Raw genomic sequence first — 15544 nt, forward strand, 5'->3', positions numbered from 1 at the left:
GGTTTATTGAAAGGTCAAATTTTGTTTCTTCATTAATCTATTTGATTTATACTGAAGCTGAAAACACACCACTGTGTGCTTAGAATTTTTTTTTCCTTTTTGGACTGCAGGTTATTTAAAGCATTTTCTTTTGGACTTAAGGGTATTGTCTTTAAAATAAAGTGAGGACAGCTAAATGAATAGAAGTCCTTCAATTGTGGTGCTTACCTTTACCTTGGTGTGTGTATATATATATACATATATATATATACTTTGTTGACAGGAAAATATGAAGTCATTTGTTTTGAGCTTTTTTGGAGACCGTGATTGATTTTTCCACAAAACTAGCATCATCTTTTCTGTGATCATTCTCTGCTGAACTCAATGGTAATTCTTGTATGAAGAGGTAAAGGTTATCTTACAAGAGGCAGAATCTTCAAATGCACTCAACAGATGTACTTGACTCTGACAGAAGTCAGGAGGAAAACTCCCAGTTCTTTAAGCTGAATCATTAAGTTGGCAGAATGAGCTCGTTTGATACATCCATTTAATTAGAGTCTGTGCTAACCATGCCTTCTTTTACTGTTCCCACTTGGCTGCTTCACTGCAAAAAAGGTGGGAAGAGGGAAAGTAGGGGTGGTTTTAGGGTGGTTTTTTTTCCAAATGGTGTATTGTGGTTGGTTTTGGTGTGTTACTGGGCTGTGTTTTATTTCCTTTGGTGTTCTGGCTTCTCATGAGAGAGCTGCAGGTGAGGTGGTGCTAAACTGCAGATCACTTTTCTGGAATAGTTTGAAGTCTGCTAGTTTTGCTGAAGAGCTGTGTCTACCTGCTAAAGACAGCTTTGTGTGATAATGTCCCATGGAGTACTTCCCTTGAGTACTGAAGATTTGAACTGTGTGATTTCTGCCTTGGTTTTGTTTTTTGCTTAGGACCTGATGCAAAAGGTTTTTGCATTCTATTTAATTTCTAATTCTTAAAATGTGTTTGTGGGTAAATTGGTGAGACACTATTTACTCTTGTCAAGTCTTTTACCCAGTAAATCTGCATATGGAGTAGTAACTCTTAGCAGAAGAACAGATTCTTCCTACCTTTTCCTCCAAACTGATCAAAATCTTTGTAATTGAGTACTGTTAGTTTGTAATGTGCAACAGATGATGTTTCCATCCTCAAACAGTAGAGGAAATGTTGAAATAGGTGCTGGTGTAAAATTTGGGATGAAAATAGCAGCATTACAGTTGAAAACAACGTGATAATTATTATGCTTGCATATTTATTCATATGAATTTTTAACAAAAAGAAAAAGGGTCCCTATGCATTCTCAGTCCTTTGTTGTTTGATTTGTGGCTTTGCCAGTGAGCTTCACATTCATAAAGTTCTAAATGCCTCTTTGGCATTTTATCATTAGTATTGCTGTAATACAATGCCTGTTTATAAAGGCATGTTTGGCAAGATTAAAAATGTAAAGAGCACTTGAGTATATGTTAAATGATCAGCCTTTGAAATGAGACCTGTTTCACTGTTAGTTTTATTAAGATGTTTTCAACTGGTAAAGCAAAAGAAAGGAAAAGAAAACACATCATCTGAATGCCACTAATGCTCTTTTCCTGAAGGCTTAACCATGGTGGCCACATCCTTTTTTGGGAGTGCCTTGCACACAGCAAAGGATGTAGGAGAAGGAGGAGGAAATAGTGCTAAAAGCTGGATTAATGTAGCAGCTGCAGTAGTGGTTTTTCAGCTGAATAGCCAGTGTGCATCAGGATTGGATCTAGGTTGTTGCTACTGAACTAGAAACCGTGCTTTAGGCGTGGTTTGGTCAAGGTTCTGTTCACACAGTAAGATAGCAGATTGCTTTGTTTTGTTTCCTTTTAGTGCCCCAGTTCTTTCAGGATAGATTTTCACATTAACCATTCATAGTGGTATACTTCAGTGATAATTTTCTGCTATTCTGTGGATGTTTTTGTACTTTTTAAAAATGAAATTTCTGTTTTTCTTCTAAGTATGTCACTTCTCTTGTGCTTTTCTAGCATCCATCTCTTTTAGTTGTCAATTAATTTTGTTTGGGAGCGATGCCGATTGCAGTGGCCGTTTGTGTGCTAAAAATTCTGATGTCTGAAAGTGCAAGGCACTTTCCTTTCCTAAAGTACATTGGCCAAGATTCTAAAATGTCAAGTATAAACAACCTCAGGATTACTTAAATTACCATATTTCAGGTTTTCAGTTCCAAATTTGAATGCTGTTTCTGCACTAGCATTGTGGGAGTGCAGGACGAATTTATAGTGGGAAGGAGATCAAAATCTAGGTATTAATAAAATTGTGCCAATAAATTGCATGGTGTTTTTGAAGCTATCTCCTGATATCTAATGAAATTAAGAAGAAGAAAAGTTGCTAGCTAAAAATAACATCAATACTACCATTTTTAGGATATTAATGTTTTCTCAGGTTGTATCCTCTTTTTAGTTTAAACAAATATGTGATCCAATATTTTTGAGGTAACATCAATCAGAACAGAAATCTTGGATAATTTTTCATTTCTGACTAACTAATTTCTGTGAACAAATCTTGTGGTATTTTTCCTGGTAGCTAAATGATGGCTCAGAATGTAAACAGAAGTGGACTTTTCTTTAGTATCTTAGCTTTTGCCATTGATATGAATTCACTAGCACTGGCACTAGCAAGTAATGTTGACACCTTCAAGGCTAGCTTTAGAAAGGAAAATTCATCTAAGTTAAATATATGTGCAGCTTTCACAATGAGAAAGAAAATGCATATTTGTATCTCTCACAAATGCGCAACTTCATTGGGAAGCTTATAGCTAACCCTGATATCTTCAGCTACAATTTGAACCAGTGAAGTGATGCTTGCTTTAGGCCAAGGTTAAATATTGTCTTGTGTCAATTTTCTGCAATTTGTCTTTTATTTTTATATATTTTTAACACCTTTCTTTCGTTTATCTTTCGCCCCTCTCCCCAAAAAAAGTCTCTACATTCTTTAATGTTAATTTTAGTTTCAAGGTTGTGTTGTTACTTAATTCTTCATGGCATATGTTGAAAGCTTATATTTGCATGCATTATCAAATATCCAGGTGTGGACTGCAGTAAATTGAGTACTTAAGCTAGTACTTACAGCTTAAACTAGGTAGCTACACCTTCTTTATGCATGTTGTGTTACCTCAAACACATAAAAAAATATTTTGCTTACAACACCTTTATGATTTTATTGGTGAACCAGGTTTTCTCTCAGTTTTATGTAAAAGTAAAAATTCTTGGTTGTGTCTAAATTCTTTGGAGTAAAAAAAGACTGGAGAAGGCCTGGCTGCCACGGGAGGAAATTTTTGCTGAGAATTGCAGAAGATGTCCTCTGGACAGGAGCTCATCCTGGGCACACTCAGTGTGCCACTGGTGGCTTTGCACACCCCTGCACTGTCCGTGCCACTGCCTTTTGTGCTGTCTGCAGAGGCAGCCTCTTAATAAGGGTGCATCTAAGTCTATCTCTGTCCTAAATTTAATTTGGGACATTACAGCTTCTTTAATATGACAGAATTGTAAGTGTTTATGTGCTTAAATAATTTTTGTCTTGACTTTTTCTTCCACCTATTTATTCTGTGCAGGGCTGCACAGTGATTCAGGGCAGAGACTATTTGAAGCTAGGGAGTGTTCAGCATTTAGGCTCATAATCCTCCAGACCACTGCAAAAATAGTCATTTTAAATAGTTTTCATATATTGGCACACACCCACATTAAACAGTAGTCTTTTTCTATTACATGGTAAAACAATCCTCAGTTACCTTCTTACTAAGAAAATATTTTGGGAAGATTATGAAACACCTGTGTTAATTGTTATTTTTGTTGGTTAAGTTTATGGGAGGATAGTTAAGACTACAGGGCAAACTCTTTAAGTTACATACATGTCAGGTGTTGTCTTTTGCATGTGAAAAGATAGGCATGCAAAGCACAAACACACCCACTTCCAGAAAGTATGTGTAATTACAGTTAGCTCCATCAGGGTGTTTCTGCATTTCTGGTTGCTGCTGTCTTTTAGTTGGAAGGATTTTAGCATTCTGAGCTACCAGATACCTTTTCTTATTCTTCTCTTTTGATTTTCTCTATCAGCTTCTAAAATTTCAGCTGAGCTTCACTGGAACATTTGAGTTCTTAAAATGTAGAGCAGCAGAATTCTCTGAGGAAGTGACATCCTTTCTGAGAAATATTGAACGTAAGGGAATAAATCCATTAGAGGCATAAAAGAACTGTCTATTCCCTATCAAGCCAGACTCTTTGCTTTCAACAAGAAGGTACTATTTGTCCTCAGTAGAAATCATCTTAGGGACATCCCTGAAATATTTACTGTCAGCAGGCAGCTGAAATCTGGTATCCTTTGTAGGATACATTTCACTTTCAACTATAAGTTTCAGTGCCAGCATATCCATTTTTGACTTGCTGAATAAGTGGTTTTCTGTCTTCTGGGTGTATCCCATCTTTACTGATCATTAATTTGCTTAAGTGGAAAATGTAGGGGTGGAAGGCCCATCTTGGGAGTCAGCTGCATTGCGCGGTGTGTCTGAGTTGAGTTGGCACAAGGATGAGCCAAGCACCCTGGCCTTTGGTAAAGTGAGCCCTCATTGTGGGTTTGAAAGAAAGCAACGTCGTATTTTAAGTGTTTACCAAACTTTGCAACAGACATAATGTGGAATACACACATGAAGATGTCCTTACAAAGTGCTGAGAGTGAAGGAAACAGGGCTAGAAAAGTAAGGAAAAAATAACATTGGATTATTTTGATAGTTACTGAAAATGCATTGCTTTGACATGTGGCATGGTTTAATTTTACATGGAAAACTGCAGGACAGAAAGTTATTTTAGTGAGTGTTTGGTAAGCCAGTGCTTCCTTACAAGGTACTTTGTGACAAAGGTAGGAGAGCTCTGTGAGCTGTTTCCTTTCCGCTCCATTTTTCCACTGAGGAGGGGCTGGATACAAAGGTTATCTGAGCCTTCATTCTGCTCTGTGACCTCAGATGGTCCAAAAGCTGGCAGCTGCTCTAAAGTGTGCCCTCGGGGTGGCACCTGACCTGCACTGAGGGCTGGGTGAGGTTAATGCTGTGTGACTACAATTCATTGGTAGGATTTCCAAAGGAGCCTGCCGTGACCTAGAAGCATTCTGAAATAAAAGGCCCACAGATAGTGGATCACGCTGGCTGTGCATCACGGAGAAGGCAAATGGTTTCTTGGTGTGTCTCATGGGAGTGTTAATTTGAGTGAAAGCTGTGTAGTGGGTATAGACCTGTATGTATATTCTGTGCTATTTGAGCAGAAGGAGTTAAAAACCCTCAATCCAGCCCCTTAAGTGACAGTAGCCTGGAGTGGTCCTTTCAGCAGAGGTGCCTTTACAAATGTGTCTTTGGACCTTTTTTCTCCCATTGTTCCTCTCTCCCCAAGCTCCAGGCATTCCTTCTCTGCTGAAACAAAGGCTTGTGGCACTGTGCAGGGTACTGAACAGGGACACCAGGCCAAGTGAGAAGTAACTTTACATTTTAACTAACCTGGGTCAATTCTTCAATCTTACAGAGAATAGCAGGAAGTTGCTTTAAGCCGTCTTTCCAATAAAAACATTGTTCATTACATTGTGCCTCCTTCACACCCCTTGAGTGGTACTTGGGATACCTGGAGATGTGATTTTAAAGAAGAGGGGGCACAAGAAACAGTTGTAGTATCATAAATGCATTATATTGTGAGCTTACAGTGAAACCTTCCCCTTTAATGGTTGACCTTAAAGGTTGATTATTGTCGGCTGAGGAAGGCTGGCAACAGAAGGACTGCACCCCTTCTTTCCTTCTGAGTCCCCACCTGTCCTTTATCTGGTAGTAGTTCTCCTTTACTGGAAAGAAGACTCAGGAAAAGAAGGAGTGCATAGATGAAGAGTTTCTACTTATTCATGTAAATTTGTGCCCCTTCTGGGTGTGATTGCTTGAAAGGCAGGTGGATGTGAGCACTCTGCCAGATGGGGTGTAATCCCCCTTAGGTTGTGGTTGTCATAAAGCAGAAGTGTTTAGACCCTCCTAAAAGCAAAAATGAAAGAGAGAGACAAGAAAAAGAATTTGATTGGAAAGTCCTTTTTAACTCTTAAGGGGAAAATTATTAATGCCTGAGGTTTTCTGTAGAAAAACCTGTGGTCTTCCCTTCCAAGTAATAATGTTTAAAGCAACACTCAGAGGATGTTAAATGTGATGGAACTTTCCAAGAGCTCCTGCTGCCTCTGGCATAAAGATTGATTTGACTTCTTTGGTGTTCACAGAAGAAATGTCCACATTAGATCAGTTATAGCTCTGATATGAGCTCTGTCTCAATGTGTAATGAAGTCAGATGTGTCCACAGAATTTAATAACTTCTTTTGAGGACAAAAGCTTCCCATTTGAAAGCTGTTTTTATGTAAGTTAAGCTTTAACTTTGCACTCATTCTCTTCTGATAATTTCAGACCTGGAAATACTTTTTCCTACTACTTTCTGTGATATCCAAAATGAGCATCAGGAAAGTAGGACAAAAACATTTTCCTTATTTCTGAATTTTTTGTCTCAATAACTTGGTTCTGAGGGTGTAATTAGCTGGTTTTTTGGTGACCAAGATAGAGGTGGTAACTAACTTTCAGTGGTTTTGTTGTTGTTTATTATGTTCAGAATGATGCAGGCAGAAATGAAGTTGTGGTGTGATAGTTTTACTTCCATACAACAAAAAAATTGAGAATCATGAAGACTTATCTGTCTTGTGTTTTGTCTTCTGCAGACCTTCCATTTCATTATCTCTTTGTGAACACAGTATTTATTTCATAACTGCCTCATTTCATTCTGTGTCCAATTTTTATTTATTAATACCTTGTGTGTTCCTCAAGTTCCTTCTTGAAATGCCTTTTGTTTCCTTTTTAGTATTTGAAATACAATTGAGTTTATATTATTTGATTACATAAGATTAGAAGCTGCACTGAACAAATTCATTATCATTAGCTGACTTTGAATGTCATGTAGATTTGTCATTGCATAAATAAGCAATAATAACTTGGCTTTAGAATCAGATATTCCTGCAGTGTTCATATACAACTGTAACACTGAGATGCTTCAATGTATTATAAGAAGTGTTTTAAAACCTGGTTTCTTTCTAGAGCATCTTCCCAGTGAATGTTTGGAAAATTTTGAGTGAAAATATTTTAAGTAGGCGAACTTTCAGATCTGAAAGTAGAAATTTGATGTTTGAATTTCTCAGTTGAATGGCTGTTGCCTCAGCCACTAAATGTAGTACTTCCTTTTTTTCACAGTAAATTAAGATAACCTTGCAAGATATCTTATTATAATAAGATGTCAGGGCAATAATCTGATTCCTGGCAGGACAATTAAGGAAATATTAGTCCCAATAACCTTGTCTGCATTGAAGCTGTTCTTCGGTAAGTGTTTCCTTCTTGCATTTCCAGAAGAGCTGTTGTTGCATTGACAGAGAAGCCTAGCTTGTGTTCCTTTTTAACAACAACAAAATACTGCTGGCTTTTAACTTCTTAAATGAGAAGAAAATAGGTCACTTAACATCCTGCAAATTAGAATACTGCTTACCAAGCAGATGCTTGCATGAGGTCAGGCTTGGTTCAGTTGTGGAAGGTTCCGTGGTTGGGGTCAGGGCAGCAAGACCTTGTGGAGCTTTATCTGAAAAGTTGCATTAAAATCTTTATTGACTCAGGTGCTGTGATGTTTGTGCTGTTGAGTTTTTCTTTATTAGCTATTGGGGGCAGCCTTTAGCATTTCCTCCTGCAGCAGGAAGCAGTGATATTGCTGCCACTGTAACTCAGGAATTCTTAATCAGGTACAGTGTGTGAAGTCCTGGAAAAGGGCATTAGAAAGGTACCAAGAGAAAATAGTGGCTTAGAGGAGAAAGGAAGAAAAGGAAGGAGGGGCTAAAATCAGATCTGATACAATAGTTGCAAAGTTATGTATTCTTCATATAGGAAATTGAACTAGCACAGAGAGGAATTTACTTTTATGTAAGTGCAGCTTCTTTAGAGTTCTGCTTAAGTTTAAGAGCTGAAAATTCAGGTCTTAAGTTCTTTTCAGACATACTTTTTAAAAGATATATTTGCTTTTTTTATTAAGCAAGCATTGTGCCTTGTGCTTTATGTCAGAAGGAAATGATTTTTTGCATATGCTGTTTGAATACAAAGACTTTTCCAATAATACTTTGTTCTTAATAAGTGTAATTTTAGTGTGTTTGAGCAAACAGTACACAGTCATTATTTTCCTAATTATTTTTAATTTTCTGAGATGTTTTCCTGCCAAGCTACAGCAAGTACTGGATATACTGGCATACATTTAGACCAAATGCATTTCTTCCTTTGTAGCCTCTGGCTACAGTTCCTTCCTTACTCTGTTCCTGTCAGGAGTTTTATGCCAATGTCACAGAGCTTATTGTATTTGGATCATGCCTGTCAATATGGTTTGTTTGTTTTCTAGCAACAACAAAAGCAAAAAACACGTACTGAACTACTTACATGTGTGTTACTGTATAACATGGTAGAGAAACTGCAGGCATATGCTTCAAGCCTGGTCTGGCTTATTCCCTCATGTTTTCCTTGCCTTTTGGTTGGAAAAAAGATTATATTACAGGTTGAACCTGCCCAAACACATTATGAATGCCTTATAGGATGAGAGATTTTAGGATATATTTCTGTTCTTTTCATTGATTTCTGTTTTGTAAGAATTAATGTATTGTTTTCATATTATTTCCCTCAAATTAGAATCTTTTTGTTGTGATTTAAACATGATAGGGCCTTATCTATTAATTGAGCTATTGCTTTTTGGAAGATTCGCTTTAAAAAAAATGAAAATATTCCAATGTTAAAGAATGAAAGTACAGTTTCGATTTCTAGAGGAGTGATCTTCTGAAAAAAGCATATGTTCACAATCCTCCTCAGATGCCAGAGATATCATAAACTGATTTAAAGCTAATTTTGCATATAAATATTTTGTTATGCTATATTTATACAAGCATGCTTCATTTTTTAATATGCTTCCTTGTTTATATGCTGCAGTATTTTTAATTAACCAAAGATAAATTGTTACCAGGACTGCTTCCACACTGATTAATCTGGTGCACCAAAATCTTTGTACAGCTGCATTTGCAGGGCTGGCTCAGTGACTGAAAAGAGGTGACTTGACAGAGGGCCACATGGACACAGTGATAAGCAGAAGCCATGAGAGCTTTACCAAGCTTTGCAAAACCAGCCAAGCAAGAGCTGAAAGTTGTTTCACAGTAATTCTTGAAAATCAGGTAGTGAATAGGGTCAACTGGACATCCCATTTAGGTATATTGGAGTTTTACACTCTCTGGGAATAAGAAGATAGATTATCATGTCCTCGTTTAATGTGTGAAGAAAGTGGAGCACAGGCAGAGTGAAAAATAAACAGTGTGTAATTTTGTGTGGTGGGCATATTTTCATGGCAGAGCAGTAGAGCTGTGGAGTTTGAGTTCAGGTTAATTTTGACTCTGATATTGTGGGGTAACAGCCAAGCTACAGCTGAGAGTAAATGGAACTCTAAGATTATGAATACTTCCAAAAAGGCAAGTAGGTTTGGGAACTACAATAAATATGGTAAAATAAGAAATCCACATGTGCTGTATTTCAAAGACTGGTTTTGATCAGGAGACAGTGTGCAAAATAGAGAGAATAACTGGAGAATATAATGTTTCTTTATGTGTGCATCTTACTTTTAAAGAGTTTGGTAGTGATGAGAAAGAGCTAAATTTCTGTACCACCATGTCTACTTGGTTTTGGTTTATTTCATACTATTGGAGCAATAGTTACATTTTGGCATATTGGGTAGCCTGATTGGGGTTTCTTTATATGTAAGTCAAAATTTTAGGGATTTCTTTTACAGATAAGAACTTGTGAAATAGTGTTTCATGACAATGTTGAGTATGGTCATTCCTCAATTTGTTTAATCTTTGAGTTGTCAGACGACTTGATAAAATTTTAATGCCAAGGATTGTAAATATTATATGAGATGACATTTTGGAAGGAACTTGGGTTCTATCTGCAGTATTTCTCACTCTGCTAGAATAGTTCTCCCAGCGAAACGAGGAGCCGTTGTTCCATCACACTGGAAAGGTACAGATGTAAAATAATTATTTGGTGTACACAGTTCCCTCTCTATCACTTACAATTGATAAGCTCTTCATGTATAAGAGAAGTTTCTTCTGTTACACTTACCAGGAATGCATTTGCATTTTACACTGTTAAGTGTAATCTGATTTCTGTTATTGTAGTCTTCAGTTTAGTAATTTCTGTATTCTGCGTGATATTCCAGTCTTCCCTGCTGTTACTGCTGCTTTTCAGCTTTGTGGTATCTATACATTTTATGAGTGTGCATTTATTTTTATGCTAGATTTTAAAGCTAAAATGTTAAATCAGTTTCAAAACTGATCTCAGAGGATCAGCAGTAATAATCTCCCTCTGATTTTATTACCTCTTTCAGCACTATGCAGTCATCTCTCCTTTGGCCAGTTTATTATCAGTACCTTTCCTAGTACTGTCATTTGTTCTTTCAGTGACACTTTCTCTTGTGAGAAAAATTAAAAATATTTTAATATGAAATCGTGTCTCAGTCTATAATACTGTGACAAAAATTACCTGATTCTGGTGAATTGTGCACACAAAGAAATTCAGATTTTGCTCCCAGTGTTTGCATGGCATAATGTGGTGTTCCTTGTAATCATTCTAAGTATTACACATTATGTATAAGAAAGTGAAAGTTGTTTAGTATCAGTATATTCCACATGTTTTCTGCCTGATTAATTGCAACAGCTCCAAATAACATTCTCTTCCTACTCATCTGGGTCACAAAGCTGGTGTTTCTTTTAAGAATGTAAAATCCAAAAAATGGTAGAAAATTTAAGTGTGATTTACAGTGACAGCACTTGTCAATGGACTCAAAAAGAAGTTACTGTCAAGTCACAACTCCTAAACACTGAGTCAGCCTTTGCTTGCCTTGTTTCTTTAAAACCATAGTTTCTGGAAAATATTTGTCTGAGAGTCTGTAGTACTGGTGTCATGGTTGCTTTTGACAGTCAAATGCTTAGGAGAGTTGTGAATGCTGAAATATAAAACATCATGATTGCCAGTTGAATATTCTAAGAGGGATTAATTTGTCTCTTTCCAAAGAAATCATAATCTGAGGATGTCATGGAAAGTAATGCAGTGTTTTTGTGTTGTGATATCAGATTCAAAACCAGACCTTTGCATGCCTTCTCACAGATTAATTTGAATTTAAAAACTGGTTTATAATAAATGATGATGTTTGACCTTAACAGTCTGTGATAAATTAGAAAGAGTCTATAATTGAGAATTATGGTAGCTTCATTAGAAGCACAAGCACAGAAGCTGCTCTGTGCAGCTTCCCTGGCAAGATAATCCTGTTATTCCATTCTGCTTGTTCCATCATTTTCCTGCCTTTTCTGTGAATATACCAAAATTAAAAATTTCTGTCCCATAATTTTTTAAATTGTTTAGTAACTTCTGTACTCTGTGAGTAACTACACTACGAGAATACAAAACAGATTGCTGATTTCCCTACTTACCTTATGAACACGTTGCCAGAACCTTTCTGTGTTTGTGCCTGCCAAAACTCTGCCTGTCTCAATGTTTTTGTCTTCCTTCCACCCAGTGTGCACTAACTCCAATGTGTGTATCTTAAAATGTCTTGACAAAACTAACACGTAACCTTTAACACACTGGAGCTTTCTTGAGGATATCATGGAGGAAAAAAAAAAAATCTAGGTTTTTACTTCAGCATCAAATGCGTCTTCACGTTGCAGTTGCTGATTTATGTGGCTTAGGAAATGTTGTGCAATGTTTTGGCTGTGCTTGTGTGATACAGATCAATAAGCATTTCAGAAACTTGTTTTGTCTTTATTATTGCCTCTCAGTTCCCTGGTACCAGATCAGTTCAGAGTAACATGTGTATGGAATATTATTGGCAGCATTAAAAGGATCTTCTAATCCTGCTGTTCTAGAGTGATGAAATAATAGAATTGTTCTCAGACTATCAGGAAATTCCTGTTCCCACATGAAAACAGAGCATCTTGAACTGGACTGAGGCAGTTTCTGGTATCCTGTTGAAATTTTGACACAATCCTGATGTAATTCTTGAGTTCTGTTATGATTGAAATTCTTTGTATCTCATCTGCTGGAAGACATTGCAGCAGTTACTGAAAAGCAAATGTACATTTAAGGTAAAAATGCAGCTCATCTGTGAAATGGTTGTGTGGGATTCATACTACAGGCTTTGACTTAATTTGTGTTTTATGGTAATGAGGATTCTTGCCTGAAATTAGCTGATGGTGAGATACTAGCTTGTACAACATTGAAATAGCACCAGTAAAAATCTTACTGAAATTAGTAATTGCATCAGCATAATATATTAAGTAGAAGAACTCTGAATGCCTTATCTTCTTTGTGTTACTTTTTTGGTACGTTTCTAGTCTGATAGGTCTTTTTGAACCACAGTTTTATTTCAGTCAACATTTATAGCATTCAAATCTCAGGTCTGGGCAGGCAGTACTTAACCACTGTTACATAATTTTATATGCTTGGTTCCAGATCCATGAGGAGAAAGAAGATAATTTGCATAGACATTTTAAGCAGTGGCATGTTTATTAGAAGAACCAGCCTTGAGTTGGCTATCACTTTTGCAGGGTGTTGGGCTGTCTTCACTGTGCTTTTGCCAAGGAGGGTTGGAGCAGATGATCTTTGTAGTCCTTTCCAACCTGGTATTCTATGATCTGTTTAGAACAGGTCATCTCAACTTGAGCCCTAAAAATTTGATATTTAAGTAGGGGCCATTGCTTTCTGATGTTTCAGCACAGAATAGGAACCTGTCTTTGAATATGTGAAAAAGAATAGTGTTAGGCACATGGGTAACTTTGCTTACTTAGGAAGCATTGTTTTCTCATAATGCTTTGGTAATGGTGTTGATAATGTCAAGAATGGTGGAAAAAAATCTCCATTTTTAAAAATAAACATTCTGCTGAAAGCCACTTGGCTGGTGGTGAGTTCAGAAAAGGGTTGCCTGGTTGGAGATGAGGCACAGGGACCAAGATCTTTGATTTCACACTTCTGAATAAATTTCAAACAAGTAAAACTAGAGAGTTTTTTTATTGAGATTCTTCCTGATGCAGATCAACTGTAACACATGTCCAAAGGAAGATTTTTATTAACTCTGTCTATGTATCATATTAATAAATTATTTATAGATGCAACAGGTCTACTTGCATCTCTAAATTTAAGTCAGAAATTGCTGTTCCTTGCTTTAAAATTTTTGTTTTCCATTTGGTTTCCAGAAAGAAAAACAGTGCTTGAATCTCAGCTAGACAAGAATGATTAATTCATTATTCATTAAGTCACATATCCCTTAATTCTCTAAGAAGTAATGGCAAAACTAGCTAAAACTGCTCATTATGCAGGTTCTGAAGTGCACTTTCTGTAACATCACATACAGTCAGAGACTGTCAGACTCCTTGTTAACCATTAGGTGCACCAGGGCCAACTAATTCCACTTAAACAGGCAAGCAACAATGAGATTAACTGTAGGTTAAGTGACTCAAAATAGCAGCTTTGATCCTCCAAGTGACCAGCAGTTTAAATGGTGAGGAGGCCAGACAGAAAATGAGCATGGGAATGAAAGGAACAAAGAAGAGGAAGACAGGAATGACTTCTGAGAGCTTGAGGGATCGTGTGTGTATTGTACTTTTGAATATTCCTAAATAATTTTTTGTTCTAGGATAATATTCTCTGACTTTCTTTTAAAATTGTGAATTCAGCCACAGCTTTCACTCAGTAGCTGCAGTTCTCCATTTGAATCTCTAAAATACAACACATGTAATTGAAGCACCTCAGTCATAGCCTTAAACTCTAATAAATCAGCAGTGCTGTGACATGTGTAGTTTCCTGCTGTATGTTCTCTCATTATAACTTCTTGAGATGAATCTGCTGTTGCATTCAGTGATATGACTAAAATGAAAAAGCTGGAATTACTTTCCATAGTTGTTTCTGAGATGTAGGCTTGTGGTTCACCTGGGTGCTTCAGCAAACTTGACTCTTGCCTGAGCACCAGCTGACTCTTACCACCCTCCCCTTCTGCTGTCTGCACAAGGTGCTGCTTTTCAGCATCTTCAAGGCTCAGAACTTCTCTCTCTGATAAACTCCTTTCTGCAGTTAATGGCTTTTGTATGAACATCAAATGTAAAAAAGCACAACAGAAAAAAAAATTGGCTGTTATTAAGTAATCAACAGTCAGGCTGGGAATTTGAAGCACATCTTCACATCCTGCTGTTCACTGTTTTCTCTCCTTTCTATTCTACTTCTGTTCTTGTTTATACTCTACAGCAAAGGGTCAAGGAGCTGGTCTTTGTGAGGAGAAAAAATTCCCACACTGTGTAACATCTTGCTTGGCATCCCATGGTCAGATGAAGGATCAGAGCTTCAGTCTCTTACAGAATTCTCACTCAAGTTCTCTCAGTCTGAAAAACAGACAGGGTAAAAGAACTTCTGACAAAATGAAAATCCAAACGGAAAACACCCTTTCCTGTCCCAAAACAGAAAAATAAAAGAAAAAAACCTCTTTTAAGAAGTATGGGGCACAGGAGTCTTCTGGAGAGTCTCCTAATTCACCTTGTGGTCCCCATGGACATGGTCAGAAACAAACCTCTACAACTGCACATGGAATTAGCTTAACACAAACAAAAAGCTAATGCCAAATAATAGTGTACAATGTATCTTCCTTTAGCAGTCAGGGTGGGGTTTCTGACAGAAGTGACTCTTTGCCCTGCCCCTGAGGTTTTGGGAAGGCTGGTTGTGTTTGGATGTGCCCAGCGTGGCCGCTGCCATGGGGTGCTTTGGGGCTGCCTTCCCACCATGACTCTGAACTGGGCAACAAGGCACAGTGTTTACTTTTCACTCTTTAAAAAACATATTTTGGAGTCCTGAGCGATTCAGCAAATATAAAAAATCACATTGTGATAGAGGTGAGAGGATTTTTATGTTCCTTCATCTCTGCTTTCCTCGTGGATTCAGAGCTATTTACATCCCTCTTCAGCTCCTTCCACTGCTGGGTTCTTCCCCCCTGTGGGCTGTCCTCCCTCTGGAGGACTTGGTTGAGGATTTCATGAGAGGGTTAAGATGTGATTTCTCACCTGACTGTGGAATAGCATGCAGGAAATGGTGCAGTCCTGTTACTTGTTTCTTGTCAGCATACAGCCTTGCCTGTGTACACTCCTGTAAGGAACTCTCTCTTTTTGCTACCTCCAGCAAGGCTTGGATTCAGCCTATACCAACACTGGTCAGGTTGACATGGAATGAATAATAACATGAAATAATTTAAATTTCCAGTGAAATACAAATTTTCTTCCTTCCATTGCCCATATAGAGCGGTTTTTACTTTCCTTTTAATCTGTCCCTAAAACCAGTCACTTTGCATTTCTTTGTGCTCAATAGCAGTATCTTCTGCTGTATTTAACAACTTGTGAATAGAATTCCTTCAAC

At 37.3% G+C, this 15544-nt stretch overlaps 1 protein-coding gene across 9 annotated transcripts in view; it reads left to right on the forward strand.

Annotated features, from left to right (window-relative positions):
• The window catches only part of CDC42BPA (CDC42 binding protein kinase alpha), a 181685-nt gene that overhangs the window by 74028 nt on the left and 92113 nt on the right, over positions 1-15544 (forward strand). The gene's annotated exons all lie outside the window — the stretch shown is intronic.

The sequence above is a fragment of the Passer domesticus genome, chromosome 3 (assembly GCF_036417665.1).
Source record: "Passer domesticus isolate bPasDom1 chromosome 3, bPasDom1.hap1, whole genome shotgun sequence".
Taxonomy (NCBI): Eukaryota; Metazoa; Chordata; class Aves; order Passeriformes; family Passeridae; genus Passer; species Passer domesticus.